The sequence below is a fragment of the Thermobia domestica genome, chromosome 16 (genome assembly GCF_964235325.1).
Source record: "Thermobia domestica chromosome 16, izTheDome1.hap1.1, whole genome shotgun sequence".
NCBI classification, from domain to species: domain Eukaryota; kingdom Metazoa; phylum Arthropoda; class Insecta; order Zygentoma; family Lepismatidae; genus Thermobia; species Thermobia domestica.
Window position 1 is genome coordinate 60,231,037 of NC_137469.1, and position 17,179 is coordinate 60,248,215.

The following is a 17,179-nucleotide window of genomic DNA, read 5'->3' on the forward strand; positions in this document are numbered from 1 at the left end:
ACCCCATGCACCAGAAGAAATTTCAATATATATATTTTTTTTAAAATTTCGAAATAATTACCGGGACTCATTAAACGATGAACTACAATTAAATGACTATTATTTGTGGTACACAAGAAAAAAAAAACTACTAAAGCAATCAACAGATACTTATCAATTTAATGGAAACGCGTTATATGTCTCGGTTGGTAACGGACAAACGGCGACCGCGCACCGGGCTGTTGGTGGTATTTTTTTTTTGGGGGGGGAGTAAACTTCATATTACGTGAGAAGCAGTATAACGGCAGTGTGCAGTGAATAAAGCAGACAGTGATAGTGTAAAATGGACAATCTCTGATTTCGAAAAGAGGCAAATTGTTAGCGCTCGGTCATATGGTGCGAGTATGACGAAAGTGGCAGCTGTGTTGCTTGTGTCGCAAGAGACAGTCTCCAAGGTGATGACGATCCACAAAACTCACGTCAAAACCACATCCGTGAAGAGGAACAGTATCGGAAGAAAACTCTCAGTGACAGGTCCCACCGAACACTTCCAGCTCTCGTCAAATGGGAGGGGGGGACAAACACCAGTTCCCATATTTTGTCCCACTTTTTTCATTTCACTATTTCTCTCAGTTCTGTCATTACTGTTTTCCTTAGCCTCTGAGCATAATCCTCGGCTCAAGAAATCAATATGTTAAACTATGGTAGTTATTTCTAACTGGATTATCTCTGACGTCACAGTTTGCTGCCCCTATTCTCAGCAAAGCACATAGAAGGAGGTTGTAATCATCAAACCTGGCATTGAGAATTGCAGTGGTGAGAGGTAAACAAGAACATCAGTGGCGTACGGGATGAATCTGCAGATAAGCTACTTGTGAATGTATGTTTACTAAAGCGTGGGACGAACTCGATGACGTTTGAAGGCGGCGGTCAAGTTTCCTTTAATAATCGCTGTTAAAAATGAGGGAGTTATAATGCTGCCATCTCTGTAAACATTCACGTCAATCTGCCCTTCACGACGTGGCAGTGTTGCGTCACAGCCTTTGTTTCATTCCCTTATGCCATACACCATCAAGTTTGTCCCAGGCTTTAGGCACTGTCAATACTTATGTTCTATTCTTGTACGCCAGCTCCTTCCCTTCCTTGCTTCTCCTCCCACTGATAACAAAACCGTGCTCATACGTCATATATCGCCCTGTTGGAAACGACTGATAAAAGATTTTGAGTTTAGCGTTCCGTTCAGTACCTACAGCCTTATGTGGAATCCGAACCACATCTGCTCCCGCTGGAAATTTCACCCTGGTCTCCCACGCCAAAAACACTTATGCTATCCACATAACCACGAAGGAGCTCGAATGTGTTACAAGTGTAGGTAGTCCATAACATGTAAATCAGGGTACGTGTTACACAATATTATTGGATTGGTTTTTGTTCATTTTCAGCACCGAGGCTATGTGAGACGGCACCTACTTTTGCCATTTGGATCCAAACCACCCATTGGATTTGGTCTACTGGAGATCGAACCCAGAACCACACAGGAAGTTTGCACGTTAGTCACTATTCTCCTGTTATGTTTTATTAATAAACAAAATAAATAAAACGATCTCGTACTGCAAAAATTGAAAGCTTAATTTCTAATTCGTTCTAAATACCCAAAACTGTTTCTTTTTTAAAAATTCTATAAACACTGCTAAATTCCAACGGATATCACCTACTCCAGGTAATTCGTGTACGTGAGCAAACGCATAGAGCTCTCAGTTAGTTGGATGCAGTTTCATCTGAAAGATGTTTCAATTCCGCTGTACGTGTTCTCTCCACCCGTTGGAATCGATTTCACTTAAATACTTTTTTTTCTCCTTCCTGTCTTTGAAAGCATTCCGTGTTTCATCTCACAGATGAGCCACTTCTGAAATTCAGGTGTAGGTGGATATACAGTAGATAAATATCGTATACTATTAGTGATCAAGAAAAATAAGGAACTTAAGTTAATTTTTCTTTCAGTTTTACGTTCCACGTTTATGCTATCTAAAGGAGATCTTAGAATACATTAAAATATATATTTTATGCACGATACATAAAAGTGTACAATATAAAAAGGTATAATCCTTTTTCTTGTTTCACTGAAGACGAAGAAGAAACAAAGAACATTGCATGGCATTCAAGAGTACATACTGTGTTAGAGAAGGAGACTATTATAATATATTTTTAATGACTCGCAATTACGCCTTATAATGAAAAGAGTTTATATAGGCTATTCAAATTGAAGGTCTTAATCCATACAAGAGTGAATACAGCTCCTATTTCATCTTAATATAATATGGTAGATGGAGACGAATTTCAACCACATGCTGAAAGCGGTGAAGCAATTATTAAATTAGATTCATTATTATGTTTGTCAATCAGTTGTCTCGAAGTTCATTTCGCGAATAGCTTACGTAAATGTAACTGAGAGTGGATATTTTTCACTATTCTCAATACTTATCGATGTTTTCACTGTTTGAGGAATAATACTTATCGTTTAAGTTGAGGTTATCGATACATTGGAAAAAAAAAACATAATTTTAAATATCGTATATATTGAATTTATTGTTAATATTTACATGATATAAATAAATGATTAAAATATGCACTCCCTTTTTGTTTCAGGCTGTGAATTTTCTTCTAGAACTGGAGCATACGTATCTGGTCTTCCTGTGTCTTTTTGTGGTAAGTACAGTGTATGTTTCCAGGACGCTTATCTTTCTTCCAAAAGTAAAAATTGCTTCATTTCATTTCTTGTTTTAAAACATTTGAGCGGCTCGGGCGAACATAATGATAAGCGCCACTTCCAGTGAAATTGGATTAGTAGGTGGAATGAGTTATGATCGAACCATAGAATAGTATGCAGGTAGTTAACTTCGGAAATGTAACTGCAGATTGCAGGGAAAGCTTGTTGGGTATGTGTCATTGCCTTGAATTGCATGGGAATGGCCAACTTTCTTTCTCAGTTTACTCGAAAGTTAGAAAATGTTGCATACCATTATGTTTGCCCGAGCCGTCCACTTATTAGAACGCAGGCCCAAGCCTTTAAAGCGACCAAAACGTATAATATATATTAATTATAATTATTATTATTGCCACTGCTTTGTGTGAATGGTGGCATGAATCGTCGGTCACTTGTCACTGCTTTTGCCTGGGACTGGGTCTCGCTTCTCAGGTTTCGACAGACCCGGCTACCTTGAATCAGTTTAAATATCAGTTCTATAGCATTTTTGTAGAATTGTATACTGGATTAACTTCTCGAACTTCAATATTTCATTTCTCGAACTTTGTTTCATTTCATTGTGATATTTCTTAATCAAAATACTATGAAGTTTGAATATTTCACATATAATTTAATTATTTATTCGCCTTGTCAGTCTCAAAAATAATACAGTGGTTTTCAACATCATCATCACCATCCTCATCATCATAAGTATTCTACAAGTATTGACAGGTCATTTGCTGCAGCTGAGAACCTTCCATCTCCACGGTCTTCCGCTAACCTTTTCGTTTACACGTACAATTTTTCTGTTCTGAGATCGTATATCAATTATCCTTCTCCTCCTCTTCCTTTTCCATCATGTCCTCTAACACGTCCCTCATGATACAGTTCCTTCTTACCCAATGTCCCAACCAGTTTCTCTTCTTAATAATGTCTAAAAGTTTTCCTTTCCTCCCCCCACTATTTCTAAGACCTTTCTCGTTCGTTTTCAGTTCGACCCAGCTAATTCTCTCCATTCTTTTCCATACTCACATTTCGAAAGCTTGCAGTCGTTTTTTCATTTTTTCTGCGTAATATCCATATTTCTGACCCATACACAACAATACTTCATACAAAGCATTGTATGAGTCTTTTTCTCAACTCTTTATTCAAGGTCCCACAAAATATTATTTTCTTTCTCTTAAAGACTTCTTTTGCCATTCCTATCCTTGCTTTTATTTCATGTTCACACTTCGTATCATAACACTTCGTATCATAACTTAGCTTGCTGCGGAGCTCTGTGGAGTCCTGCCCCTGGCTGCTCTAGCCTTGGATTACCTTTCTCTACGTTGTATCAGAAAAATTACATTATTGTACTATTCTTATAGAATACTGTTTATAGCGGATTTTTACAATAAACTGATAGTGGGAGAAGATTCCGGACAGGTACGTAATTTACTCTACCAAGTTCTACCTACCCCTTCACAGGGAGAATTTACAATATATAGAGTATATATGGAAGTTGAGGTAAACCAAACTCGTTAAAAGTTGTGCGAAAGTAAAATTTACAGAGCATGTAGGCGTATTTACAGAGTTGATGTTGCCAAAGGACACTAGTTAAAAAGAAAAAGAAGAGCTACAATGTCATTACAGTTTAGTAAGTTTTTTTTAAAGGCTTGTTAAAATTATTTCTGTGAATCAAATTGTTAGTCTTGTTTGCGTAGTGCCATTATTCACATATATGCATAATAGCTCAATTTGATGTTCTATTTCTTTGTTAGTGCAAGGGTAGGAAGAAGATAAAGGCATAGTTTTATTCAGCTTTTTCTCTTTGTCTTCTTTTTCTTTTCTTTTTTTTTTTTTTTTTTTTTAAAAAGTACTCGGCCTTTATGTCGAGAGGAACGTCTCACGCCTTTAGGCTCTTGACTAACAAGCGTCGCTGTCGAGAGTCAAATTAGATGAGATTAAAAGTTAGCGACGCGCTGAGGGTTTGGATTTGGTGTTTGACTGGTGCACATTTATATATATATATAGGAAAAAGTTCAGTTTTTAAGGGAACTTTTTAATGAAAGATGAGAGGAAGTTTTTCTCCACATTTTTTAAATTCTCATTCTTTTTCTTCAGAACTTTTCTCTTGTGGTCTTTAAGTTTAAAGATGTGCTAATCAGAAGTTGAATTATTGGTGTTTGCATTGAATTGAATTTAATTTGGAGAACTTTGACCTCGATTCAATTATCACACAGCCTTGTTCGTTAACACTTATTTTTTTCTGCACAACGAAATATTGTGTTTAATTCTTTTATTAGTGTCTATTTTTTCTACAAGTTGAGGTGTTAACAAGATTATGATCTGGTGAATATGTTGTGCAGAACGATGATTGTTAACAAGATTATTTATAGTTCCTAAGTTGTGCAGAAGATGGTGGGTCTTCAGTTCATTACGGCATTATTGGCTTAGTCCCATCGTGCTTAAATTAATCGTAAAAATCTACAGAGTGTCCAATAAGTCCCGCACCGCATAGGAAGAAATCTCACTATTTTTTTTTTTTCAATTAGCTTCGTTGAGATTCAGACATGTTTGTAGCCGGAATTGCAAATTGTTGAGCATAGAGGGGATGTAATCTGGTCGTATATCGTTGATTCATTTAAATTTCTCCAGTAATCGTCCCATGTGATATCGAATACTGGTTGTCGTTCGAGATGGTCGATTGAGTGAAATGAAATGAAATCTTCAAGTTATACGTCCCATAGTTATGCCGGTTAGGCGAAAGGAGACGGTGACGAAGAGCAATGAATGAAATGGTGGTTCCGGGAGAACCACGAGGAAACTCACGCACACGGTGTTTGTCCACCACGAAATTCACTTGGCGGGGACTGGGATCGAACTCGGGACCCCAAGCACCAGAGGTGAACGCTCTACCACTGAGCCACCGCGACCCCAAGATGGTCGATTGAATTCATTGGCACGTATTGGTGTGAATAACTTTCAAGCCAACTTATCGGTATTATTTCCACACGTTTATTCTGCAACAGCATAATTTATTACAATAAAAGAAGGAAAAAGTACAATTTTACTATGTTGCTTATGATATGGAATTTTTTGGACACCCTGTATTGTCCAAGTTATTAAATATCGGCCGTTTATATTAGGGTTGGTCGTTCTATTACAAATAAAGAAGGAACCCACGTGTACAAGCTTTGGTGATATACTTAGTCCTTTTCTGTCTGCATAATCACCCTACACGGTTAGCGTACGCGCCTTTGGCGTGAGAGACCCGGGTTCGGTTTCCGGAAGGAGTTCATATGGTTCCGAACCCACGTTAAGCTGTAAATCCACATCTCATACAGCCTCGGTGCTGAAAGGAACGCTAAACTGAAAATCAATTCAAATCAAATCCATAATCACCACCATGGGCGTCTCTGGCGGGGGGACGCGTCCCCCCCAATATTTTGAAGTGACATAATCTAACATTCCGCTAAGATACTAGCAGTTAGATCATTTCCTTTGATGTCCCCCCCAAATTTTACATGCCAGAGACGCCAATGATCACCACTCAAGATAACATGCTTCTCCCAGCGATGAATCACACTCTGGATACAAGCCTGCATTTTGGGTGTTGAAACGTTCCACCTCATAATCACTTCTTCATCGAACCGAAAATATCTACAGCTGGAAATAACTTCAGTTTAAGACAAGGAAGAAGCCATGGGTTCCAGTTCGTGGAAGTATGGGAAAGATGGCAGAAGTCCATAGAGCAAATGTCGCATATTTCATAACATTTTAATATTGAACTAAGATTTGTCCACTAGTGTTTAATTATTCTACTTATATACTGAACACTGGAGAAGGTCGTCTAGTTGTTTGCTATTTGAACTAATAGCAGTTGGCTTGTCAGCTAGGTCACAAATAGGTATCCTTATTATGTCCGATCTTACTCTCAGTCAACCTCAGTGTTACGTATGTGAGTTTGAATTGCCAGAGAATGTGGCATGATATTGGTTGTTGTGATTGGAGTTTAGCGTCCCTTTTAGCACCGGGGCTATATGAGACTTCGAACTCAAGGTGGATTTCGAACCACTACCTCCGTGCACTAAAGGTACGCGCGCTAGGGTAGCAGATGTTAAAAGTTAATTAATCTCGTAATTGTTCGTAAAGGGCGCAGAGACGCAAGAGAGGATAGAATTTTCGTCCAACGTCCTTTTTGAAATTCTGAAGACTCAAATATGTGATTAGTCAGCCTGGATTGAACCTCACACATATTGTTAGGAATGAGGTAAAGAGGCCAACAGGTGGTATAAATTTGAGGAGTTTAGGAGAATTTTATTTTATCTTTATTCGTTACGATGGTAAAAAACATATTTTTGTCAAATTTTTATTGTGCTAGTAACTTCTTAATTTTAAGTAGTACTTATCTGGGGAAAACAGTGTAACATAAGTTCTGCTGTGAGGTACGGCCTTTTCCTCTGGAATTTGAAATGGCATTTGGTTTGTGGAAGGTAAAATAGAAGTTTTCAGCAGCCTTTTGATGAATAAGTAATGATTAATCGTCGTAGGAAACTGGCTGTAGAACGACCAACTGACAATATTCCAGTCGTGTGTTTTAGTTTTTCCTCCGTCTTTCTATTTTTCCATTCCATAGCGCGCGAAAGATGTTATCGAACCTAAACGATTAAATATTTATCCGCTAATGCTTGCGTCTCATGTCTTGTATTCGCTCGACTTAGCAGTAGTAGTTTCTCCCTCAAGATCGATGCAGAACGACGTCTTCTGTTCTTCTTAGGGGACCTCTTCAAAGGCTTTCGCGCGCACGTTGGAGGACTTGGTCAGTCTTCTATTTCCTCACTTATGTAATGTGTCGTATGATGCAGGACACAACGGCGGGCATTTTCATCAAACCTCACGCCGCCATTTGTTCCTTAACCTTGTGTAGATATCTTAAGTACTTATCTTACACCATTTATTAATCCGTAAACGTCGATTTTTACATCACTCTTTGGTCTTTCAAATTTGTCACAATAGTCTGAACTAGGGTTCCCCAAGGGAAGAGACGCGATTACTTTCACGATACCATTTCGAGTTGAGACAACCTCAATTCTTTGTCTTGTAGGTAATCCTATCCTTATCCATGAAGCTGAGGTCTATGCTCAACTTTGTGAGGTTGTTTAGCTTTATCTGTTAATAATTAAGACTTACGGTTCTTCACTATTGCTCCCTACCACTTTATTATTATTATTATTAAATATCAGTCACAAAGAACATGAACATTTTAAAAGAAAGATCATTTAATACTTACAAATTGGTATTAAATGAACTCACAATTATTTTTGAGGTCATTCAGTATCCGATAATTGTAGCGACATTAAACATCGTAGGGCTACGCAGATTTGAGATGTTTAATTTTTAGAGAGACTGGATATGGTTATTAGTTTATATTGCATTTTGAATATATTTCCTCCTTTATATTTTTTTAAAAAATAATTCTTTCTTGTAAGTTATTTATTCAAAGCTTAAAAAGTAGCAGGGAGTTTACCGTAAAGAAGTTTTTTTAAAAGATTTCAGAAGTCTTCGGTGGATTAATGCCTTCGATGTTCGCTTTTGGGTCAATTTCCCCTCTTATCCGAACAGTTCGTCTTTGATTAATTGAACAGTTATTCCCTATTTAAAACAAGTAAGTTTCGTTTCACACTGTGGGGTTATGGTAGATTTCCAAACTATTAACGTTCAATAGTGAAAGCGGAAACAATAGATCTAACTTTCGGTCGCAACAGAGCAATATGGTCAGAAATGGAACCTGTCCTTCAGACGCTTAATTCATATCAAAAACACTTTTTTACTGTCTTTTACGGTTTTTGATTTAGATAAATCAATATTGAAACCAGATTATTTGGTTTGATTTGAGTTTAGCGTCCCTTTCGGCACCCACGCTATGTGGGACATGTACCTACAGCTTAACATGGGATCCAAACCATATAAGCTCCTCACGGGATTCGAATCCGGATCCCCCACGCCAAAGGCGCTTACGCTAACAACATAGCCACAAGGGAGCTTGCTGGAAATTGAATTCAATGCTGTTGGTGAATAGATGGGTACATAACCATTATCGAAACCAACAAGAGCTCTATTCCATCACACTTTTATCAGCTCAAGAGTTGTATAACTGGATCACACAAACTGCCTTGGCTATTCGAATAACTGTTTTGAACATAGCCTATTCTTTAATCTATTAGTTGGATGTATATTTAATATTTAAGAATGTTTGAACTTTAATTTGGGTAACCTGAATTACAGAAACCACCTTCTGCACTGTCTATGCTTGATCAATCTCATTTATCCTTTGCCCACCCTGCTGGTCTAGTGGGTAGCACGCTTACTTTTGGTACACGGGGTCTCGGGTTCAGTTTCCGGTGGCGGAACCTTGAAATTTGAACGCATTACAGTGGCTCGGATTCCACCTTAAGCTGTAGATTCAAGTCTTACTGCTGAAAAAGGGCGCTGATCTCCAACTAACCAAAAACCATATGTCCTTAATTTGCTTTCAGGTAGAAGCTTAAATTAGTTCTGGTTTCTAAACCTAATATACGAAAAAATAGGGCAAATAATGTTGAGGACAAACCTCATAAGATAGACCATTTTGTAGGGTTCTCTTATAGGGCCTCGTCTACACAATTTTAATAAACACATCTGGTGTAGTTTCCAGAAAATAGTCCTTGCAGCGTAGCGTTAAGATAGCCGAAGTTGTACCCTGACAGATTGGTAGTATAGTATATGTAGCTAGTGTTTCAACTGGGCTTTGGGACTCACTCAGATGGGAATTTATTGAAAAACATCATGTAGGGCGTGCATAACCATTTTTACTTTTTACTAAAATAGTATTGCTCTAGAACGAAAATTAACAAAAAAGAAAAAAGAACGGAACGAATATAGAATCCACATGAATATCAGAAAAACAAATATTCTTCTTGAAACGAGGAACTGTGTTAACAGTAGAACTGAGGGCAGAAAAATCGTGGACAGTATTATCACTGAAGAGTAAATTAGGGAAATATGTCAACTATAGAAATGACAGACCAGAAAGACGTCGCTGAAGATTAAAACGAGGAAAATATGCTTACTGCAGAAATGATGCAGCGAAAGTTGCACAAACATTGCGTTTGAAGTATTGTACTTATAAAGCAAGAAACACAGACATTGGGAAAGAAACAATGGGAAGCTATTTTGAGCTTTAGAAGTACTCTACAAGATCCATTCAATAAATACTGTAACTGAAAAAGTTGCATAAAAAATACACAACTTCGACAGAGTTTGTGCTTCTTTGTCATTTTTTGGTGGTGTCCTAGAACTATTATCAGATGGACCTGGCACGCCTGTTTCACGAACGGGGTGTTCTGAATCAGTGAAGATGGCAGCACCCTTGCAAGTTTGCATCAACGTGAAGCAGCAGAGTGTCATTAGATTTTTGTTAACTGAAGAGTTGAAACCAATCGAAATTCACCGTCGGATGGCAGTGAAATATGATGAATATTGTCTGAGTCGAGTACAAGTGTCCGATGGATAGATATGTTCAAATAGGGTGTAACAAGTGTTGAATATTCGTCACGCCCAGGACGCTATGTCTGTGTAACCAAATTCATGAACAATATGGTAGGCTGATCCGACACTAATGTTCGTCTTTGCTGCAATATCACTCACCGTATTACGCCTGTTTTCCCATATGAACTTAAATCTCGCATTGTTGTTCTCCGTGCTGCTCCTTGTTGGTGCACATCTGTAAGGGTGTCGCGGTCTTATTTTACAGATCTTGTTCGCGAAGCAGGCGTGCCAGGCCCGGCTGATAATAGTTCTAGGACACCACGAAAAACTAACAAAGAAGCACAACTTTTATCGAAGTTTCGTATTTTTAATATAATTTTTCAGTTATTTATTGAATGGACCTTGCATGAGATGGAAAACAACGCAGAAAATTAACTGGATGGAACGAGAAGATAATGGCAGTGAGGAAGTGTTAGCAAAAATTAAGTTGGAAAGAGCGACGTACAGCTGTACTTCAGAAGAGAATATGAAAAAGACTGGGAGCATTATTTGATAAGAAACTGTCCTCTTATGGATATGATATATAATTTGGAAAATACAAGAAGAGAAAAGAGTGGTAAAATTGATGGACAATATTAAATCTTACATCAAGACGGAAGAAATTAGAAATGGATATAGTACATGGAACCGTCAAAGTATGTGACAAGTGGTGTTGAAAGATGATGTTAATGTGATTGTGAGTGAAGTTCGTGTGTATGTGTGTGTGTGTGTAGAAGAAAGAGTGGAGAAGAGAAATGTGAAAAGTGTAAATGGTAGTGCGTGTGGTTGAAAATATAATCGTGCACCACCTTTCACAACCACGAGCGTATGCTGTTTGTTATTCTACCCCTTTCAGTTCTTGAGCTTGTAAGAGATGAGGGGGAGGGGAGACGAGAATAGTGGGAACCACGTGGCATAGGAAGGTTTATAAAAGCGTAATAGTACTATTTTGTTCCGAGCATTTCCATATCTCCCCATTTGTTTCTTTGAATATGAACCTGTGGTTGTTTAGACTCCGAAAAAAAAAAAAAAAAAAAAAAAAGCGTGCCGGGAGAATGTGAAAAGACTTGGGAAGGAGTTGAAATCAGAATGCAGAGCAGGACTAAACCATCTCTTCCATCGTACCCTCTTAATCTTCTTTTTTGCTCCTCCCCTGGAGCCCGTCGGACCTGTGATGAACTCGAGGTCGGAAATCCTACTGATCGATATAGACTTGGCTAGTACTAGGGGGACTTCGACCTCGGGCCAAAAGAAGAAAGAAAAAGTAATCATTCCTGTGCAAAGGAAATTTAGTGTTGATAGATTGATCAACCTCTTCGTGCATTTTTAGACGTACATTTTAATGATTCAGATATAATTCTGTGCTGTAATTGGAAGAGTGCAAAATCTTTGGGGATGAAGTGCTTTACGTTTTTTCCTTCTGCTAACAATAACTCAGGGAATGTAGTATTTATTTATTTTATTTTTATCTCCGTTATGAAATTGTAATTTGTGCAAAAATGAAAATGTCATGAAGAGGAACTTTACCGAAACCATATACAGGGTGTTCAGAAACAACACCAAACAAACTTTCGGAAATGAATCCTTACACGAAAATATTAGAACAATATTATAGACCAACATGAGTGCACCAATGCGTCATTTCAGAATTACAGGACGTTGAAAAATGGTCGGAATGATATAAAAGGGATCCAAAATAGAACGGATAACGTAGTGCTTATTTAGAGTCTAGATTTCATTAATGTACCAATTAAAGCGCTTAGAGGATAAAGGTGTTATATTACATTTTTCGAAACGTTGAATTTTAGCGATTCGTGCACGTCTTATTTGTTAGTCATGCTACATAACATCATTTAGTGAGTCCTCGTTGCAATGAAGAGATTAGGAAAAGGTGAATAATGTATATTAACAGACATAGTTGTGAAAGTCAATTTCCCCGAAATATACAGTTTGTTACATACCACCTTTATCCTCTAACCGCTTCAATTGATAAGTAATATATGTCAGTGCCTGATCTAGAAGACCTCATGAATCATCTTCCATGCTTCAAGGATAAGCATTTCACCATTCTACATCCATTGGTATATTATTGGAATCTAGGGTCGAAATAAGCACTTATGTTCTTCTACCCGTCCTTGATTATCCTCGAGTAATGATTCATAATATTGTTTTAAACCTTTTTCAACGGATTATAGCTCTGAAATCACGCATTTGTATACTCATGTTGTTCTATAATTGTTTTAATGTTTTCGTATGAAAATTCATTTCCCAAAGTTATTTGTTGTTGTTGTTGTTTACCAAAACCCTGAATAACGTGAACCTATAATTTAATGTGCACCCCAAACAAAATTTACTCCCACTGTAAAGTACGTATGTTCTTCTACCCGTCCTTGATTATCCTCGAGTAATGATTCATAATATTGTTTTAAACCTTTTTCAACGGATTATAGCTCTGAAATCACGCATTTGTATACTCATGTTGTTCTATAATTGTTTTAATGTTTTCGTATGAAAATTCATTTCCCAAAGTTATTTGTTGTTGTTGTTTACCAAAACCCTGAATAACGTGAACCTATAATTTAATGTACATTCCAAACAAAATTTACTCTCACTGTGAATCAAACTCGAGTTTACTGCAAGGGCCGCGCTGGGTGGATGGGGTCCTTGGTTCGATCCCAACTTGCGCCAAGTGAGGATTGTGGTGGACAAATCACGGGGAGGTTTTCTCGGGGCTCTCCCATTTCCTTCCACTTTCTTCATTCCATCACCTTCATTCTTTCTCATAATCACCGTCTCCTTTTAGCCGGCATATCCGTAGGACGTAAAACTTAAAGATTTCATTTTTTCGAGTCTACTGCACCAAATGCGACGAGAAGCAATTAGCTACAAGGTACCTACGAACACAAAGAGATTACCAAAAACTTATCTTTATCCGCAGCATGTTTCTTATAGAATGTTCCACGAAATACTAAATACTCACTTATTCCAACATAGTATCAGTCAACAAATAATGAAATTAATGTAGCTGACTTGAAAGTGCATGTTGATTTTCCAATGTTGAGTTCGTTTAATTTGTTTCCGTGAATGGATGACCAGTGTAGTTACTTATGGTAGTTGAGCAAGACAATATAAGGGAAATATCAGGAACTGAAAAGGTGGATCCAGAATGTAATTATCATGCTGGATTCATATTATGTCCTTCATTTAAGCTTCTGTTATGTTTTGTTACCCTGCAGGACCTTAAAACTAAGGAAGGTAGACCAGTGATGTAGTACACTGTAATAATTTTTGGTATGTATACGTGCGACCGTTTTAAAAAATACAACGTATACTGTCGCTCTTTCGTAAAATTAAGGTGAGTATACGCTGGAAATTAGGGTGGAAATATGCCGTATAGTCTCATATACGTCCCATTACATCCCTAAGGCATATGTCAATTACAAATAAATGATTATGAAAGAATTGATGAAGATGGTAGGAGGAAACTGAAAAAACTCGGCAAAAGTAGATGGAGGTAATCATAAAAATTCACAAAACCAAGGACCGAACGAAAAACTATTAGTACGAGTTCTCACCCAGTGGCCCTATCCAACACCACCTAGAGTTGAGAGGTGGTGAGGGGTGGTGAGAGGCGAGAGATCTCAAATCTAGGTGATGTTGCCCTATCGTGCCAGTTTTGCTGGAAGAACAAACAACAATGACGGCAAGTGTATGCGACGAAATGCCATCCCAAATTGTTTGAAGCGACGAGGATGAAACGTCCAAATTTATGTCTGCGTGACCTCCTCTTGTACTATGACAATGCATCTGCATTCACCGGTGGACAAACAACAGCATTTCTGACTGAGTTAAGAGTAAAAAACCCTTACATTTCTGATTTAGTCCCATGTTATTTTTTTCTTTCTTTTCCATACTGAAAGAAAATGCGTAGCCGTCGATTTGACTCATTGGAAAGTGCTGTGGCTGCTTATGAGGAGCGCACCAGAACCTTCCCTAAAGAAATATGACATTCGAAATTTCAAAAATAATTTCGGAGGCTGGATTTTTGCATACAATGTTGTACAAAATACTTCGAGAAGATGTGAGAGTTTGGACAATGTATCTAATTTTTTTAATGATCATTCTCAAAACTTTCAGAGTGACCCTCGTATCCAGATAACATGTAGAAGAAAATAGATTTAAGGAAATGGTGAAAGATATGGAAAATTAGGAGAAGAAAAGAAGAAAAATAAGATTGTAGGTTTTGCCAATATTTAAAGCCTTATCTGAGACAAAGAGGTTAGGAAGGGACAGGCGTATAGGAACACTTATCAATTTGTGATACAGACAAACTAGCGCTGACAGAATACTTAATAAGTAATATGATTTTAAAAGAATTTAAGTTATATTGCAAAATTATAGTTTGTACTTGTTTTCTAGATCTTTTTTAAAAAATATGAAATTGTAGGGACGAGATTAGCGGCCACAAGAAGTAAGAATAACAACCTGCACCACTGTGCTTTATAATTCAAGCACGATTACTTGATTGCTGGCAGGATTTGAAACTAATATTCAAATACTATAGCAAACCATTATATACGGAGTATATTAACTAGAGAACATTTATTTTACATGGTAAAATTAAAAAAAAAATCGTCTTCCTTTCGGGACAGGTCATAAAGTCCCAAGGGCTCTATGAGGAAGTACAGGCTCCATTTTTTAACTTTGACACTTGCGGAGATGTGTAGCCAGTAAGGATCGCCACAAAGTTCCGGTTCCTCGAGGAACCGGTTCTCGGAGATCCGGTTTTCAGAACCGGTTCCAGACCTGGATACGAAAACCCGCTTCCAGACCAAGATCCGAAAACCCGGTTCCAGAATCGGTTCCAGATCTGGATCTGAAAACCCGGTTCCAGAACCGGATCTTAGGAACCTGGATCCGAAAGTTCACAAAGACCCGTAAAGGAGGCACAAAGTTCACCTTCAAAACACTCTAAAGAGGACCATTCACTTGTGCTCTCCCCCGCGGAGACCCGCTTGTGCTCCCAGAAAAAAAAAAATAGTCTACCAGTGGGTGTATAGCCATATGAGTTGGCCAGTTTTCCTGTTTAGCCAATGAGTTTGCCAGTTACCCATTTTATTTAGCCAAACAAGACAAGCGGCCGCCGCCTGGGCGCCTGCATGTCGCTTCCACCATTTCATCTAGCACACTGTTCACAGCCTGCCAGCAGCTCGGGTCTAGCGTAGGATGTTCACAAAGTTTCGGTTCCAGCGGAACCGGTTCTTAGAGATATTGGGAACCGGTTCCAGACCTGGATCCGAAAAACCGGTTCCGAAACCGGATCTTCTAGAACCGGATCCGTTCAGACCCGAAAACCGGTTCCACCAGGAACCGGTTCTGGCCATCCCTAGTAGCCAGCACTACACTTCTGCTTAGGTTGCACCACGTACTGTATCCATTTCAAAGAGGATGGTAGAACCTCAAAGAAGCACGGAACGAAATAGTTCTCATCGGAGATCGAACCCGGGCCTCCTAGTTGGCAGATAGACACCTTAGTGACTGCACTCTGCGTTATATTTATTCTAGATGCTGTTGTAAATACGTATAGTTCGTTTCTTCAACCGGAGTGCAGTTTGTATATAGAGAATGCCGCCTTTTACGTGTAGTGGCTCGTGCCATAAATAAGTCATCATCAGAGGGTTCTTGCGGGAAACACCCTCGATAAGAAAATGGCCAACCAGAACCCTTATTTCAAACGTTTGACAGTCGCTTGTCAACTCCACGTAGACCCTTAGTTGCCACAGTTCTAAATGCTGTTCTTTAAGTTAGTGTTCGTTTCCCTGTTCCCAAGACCAACTTCCTTATTCTTACATTGCTTGACATCTGTTTCATATTAGGCATAGTATTGGGAAGAAAGAACAAACATAGTGGGTGTTAAGACATTGTGGTTAAAAGAGGGCTGGAGGAAAAAGGGATACTTTTGTAAAATTCAGCATTGGGAACTTCAAAGATATTTGCCCAACTGCATTCCTATTGAGTGAACACACCATACATAGATATCAATGATATATTGCGTTCGGATTTAGGAGGGTGCAAAGGTGCACGTGCACCCTTCCCCCCTTCGTTGTAAATATACACTACCTAAAGTGAGAAGGTAGCAGTGAGTTTTGCAAAATCAGTAGTTTAAGTCAACTTCCTGAAGGTTGAAGGAAAAGAATTCATCGAGAGCAAACACTTAGCATTTCCAAATGAATTCCTCATTCACATCACAGATGCCTAAAAGCATTTTAAAAACTCAAATTCAATTCAAGTGTACTGGTAGTTATTGATGCACTCCCCCCTCAGAGAATCCTGGATCCGGCCCTGTTTATATGTATCTAAATTACATGTATTTCAGTGTGTCATAGCTTTGCTATAGCAGCAATACATCTTGCTTTCTTCAAGTAGAAAAAAAAAAAAAAAAAAAACAGCTGCAGACGTTGAGTCGTTGACGTAAATTAGTGTGCAATGCTAGAACATTAGAGCTTCAGCTTCCTAATAGATTGATGTAACATTTGTTGTTATCGCTGCTGCAAGAATAGGCCTTTCAAGATCTGAGTGCAATCCATTTTCCAGGTCTTTGTCTCTCTTTCTGCCTCTTCCCAGAGGAATCAGGGAAACATTTCCGGATTTTTTTTTATTTTTTTTTAAAGAGAAAAACTTGTCTATGACTGAGTAGGCTTAGAAAAGAAGAAAATAGCACATCTGGTCTGCTGAAGGTGATGAATGCTGAGCTTTCGTGTTCTTAAGAGAATTCGTGGTTTTTGCTTCGTTTCTTGTGGCATCTCCTTTTGCGAAGATAAACTATCAGGGCCCCCGAGAGACGCGTTAATTACGTCGGAAGGTTTAATTGCATCACTTTAATCTTGTTATCTTCTTTTTTTCACTATG

General features: G+C 38.3%; 1 protein-coding gene across 1 annotated transcript in view; it reads left to right on the forward strand.

Moving 5' to 3' along the window:
* Dg (Dystroglycan) overlaps window positions 1-17,179 on the forward strand; it is a 406,462-nt gene that overhangs the window by 262,365 nt on the left and 126,918 nt on the right. The window contains exon 3 of the mRNA XM_081742426.1: window positions 2,626-2,685. The gene's annotated coding sequence lies outside the window, so the exon portion shown is untranslated. The remainder of the gene's footprint in view (window positions 1-2,625; window positions 2,686-17,179) is intronic.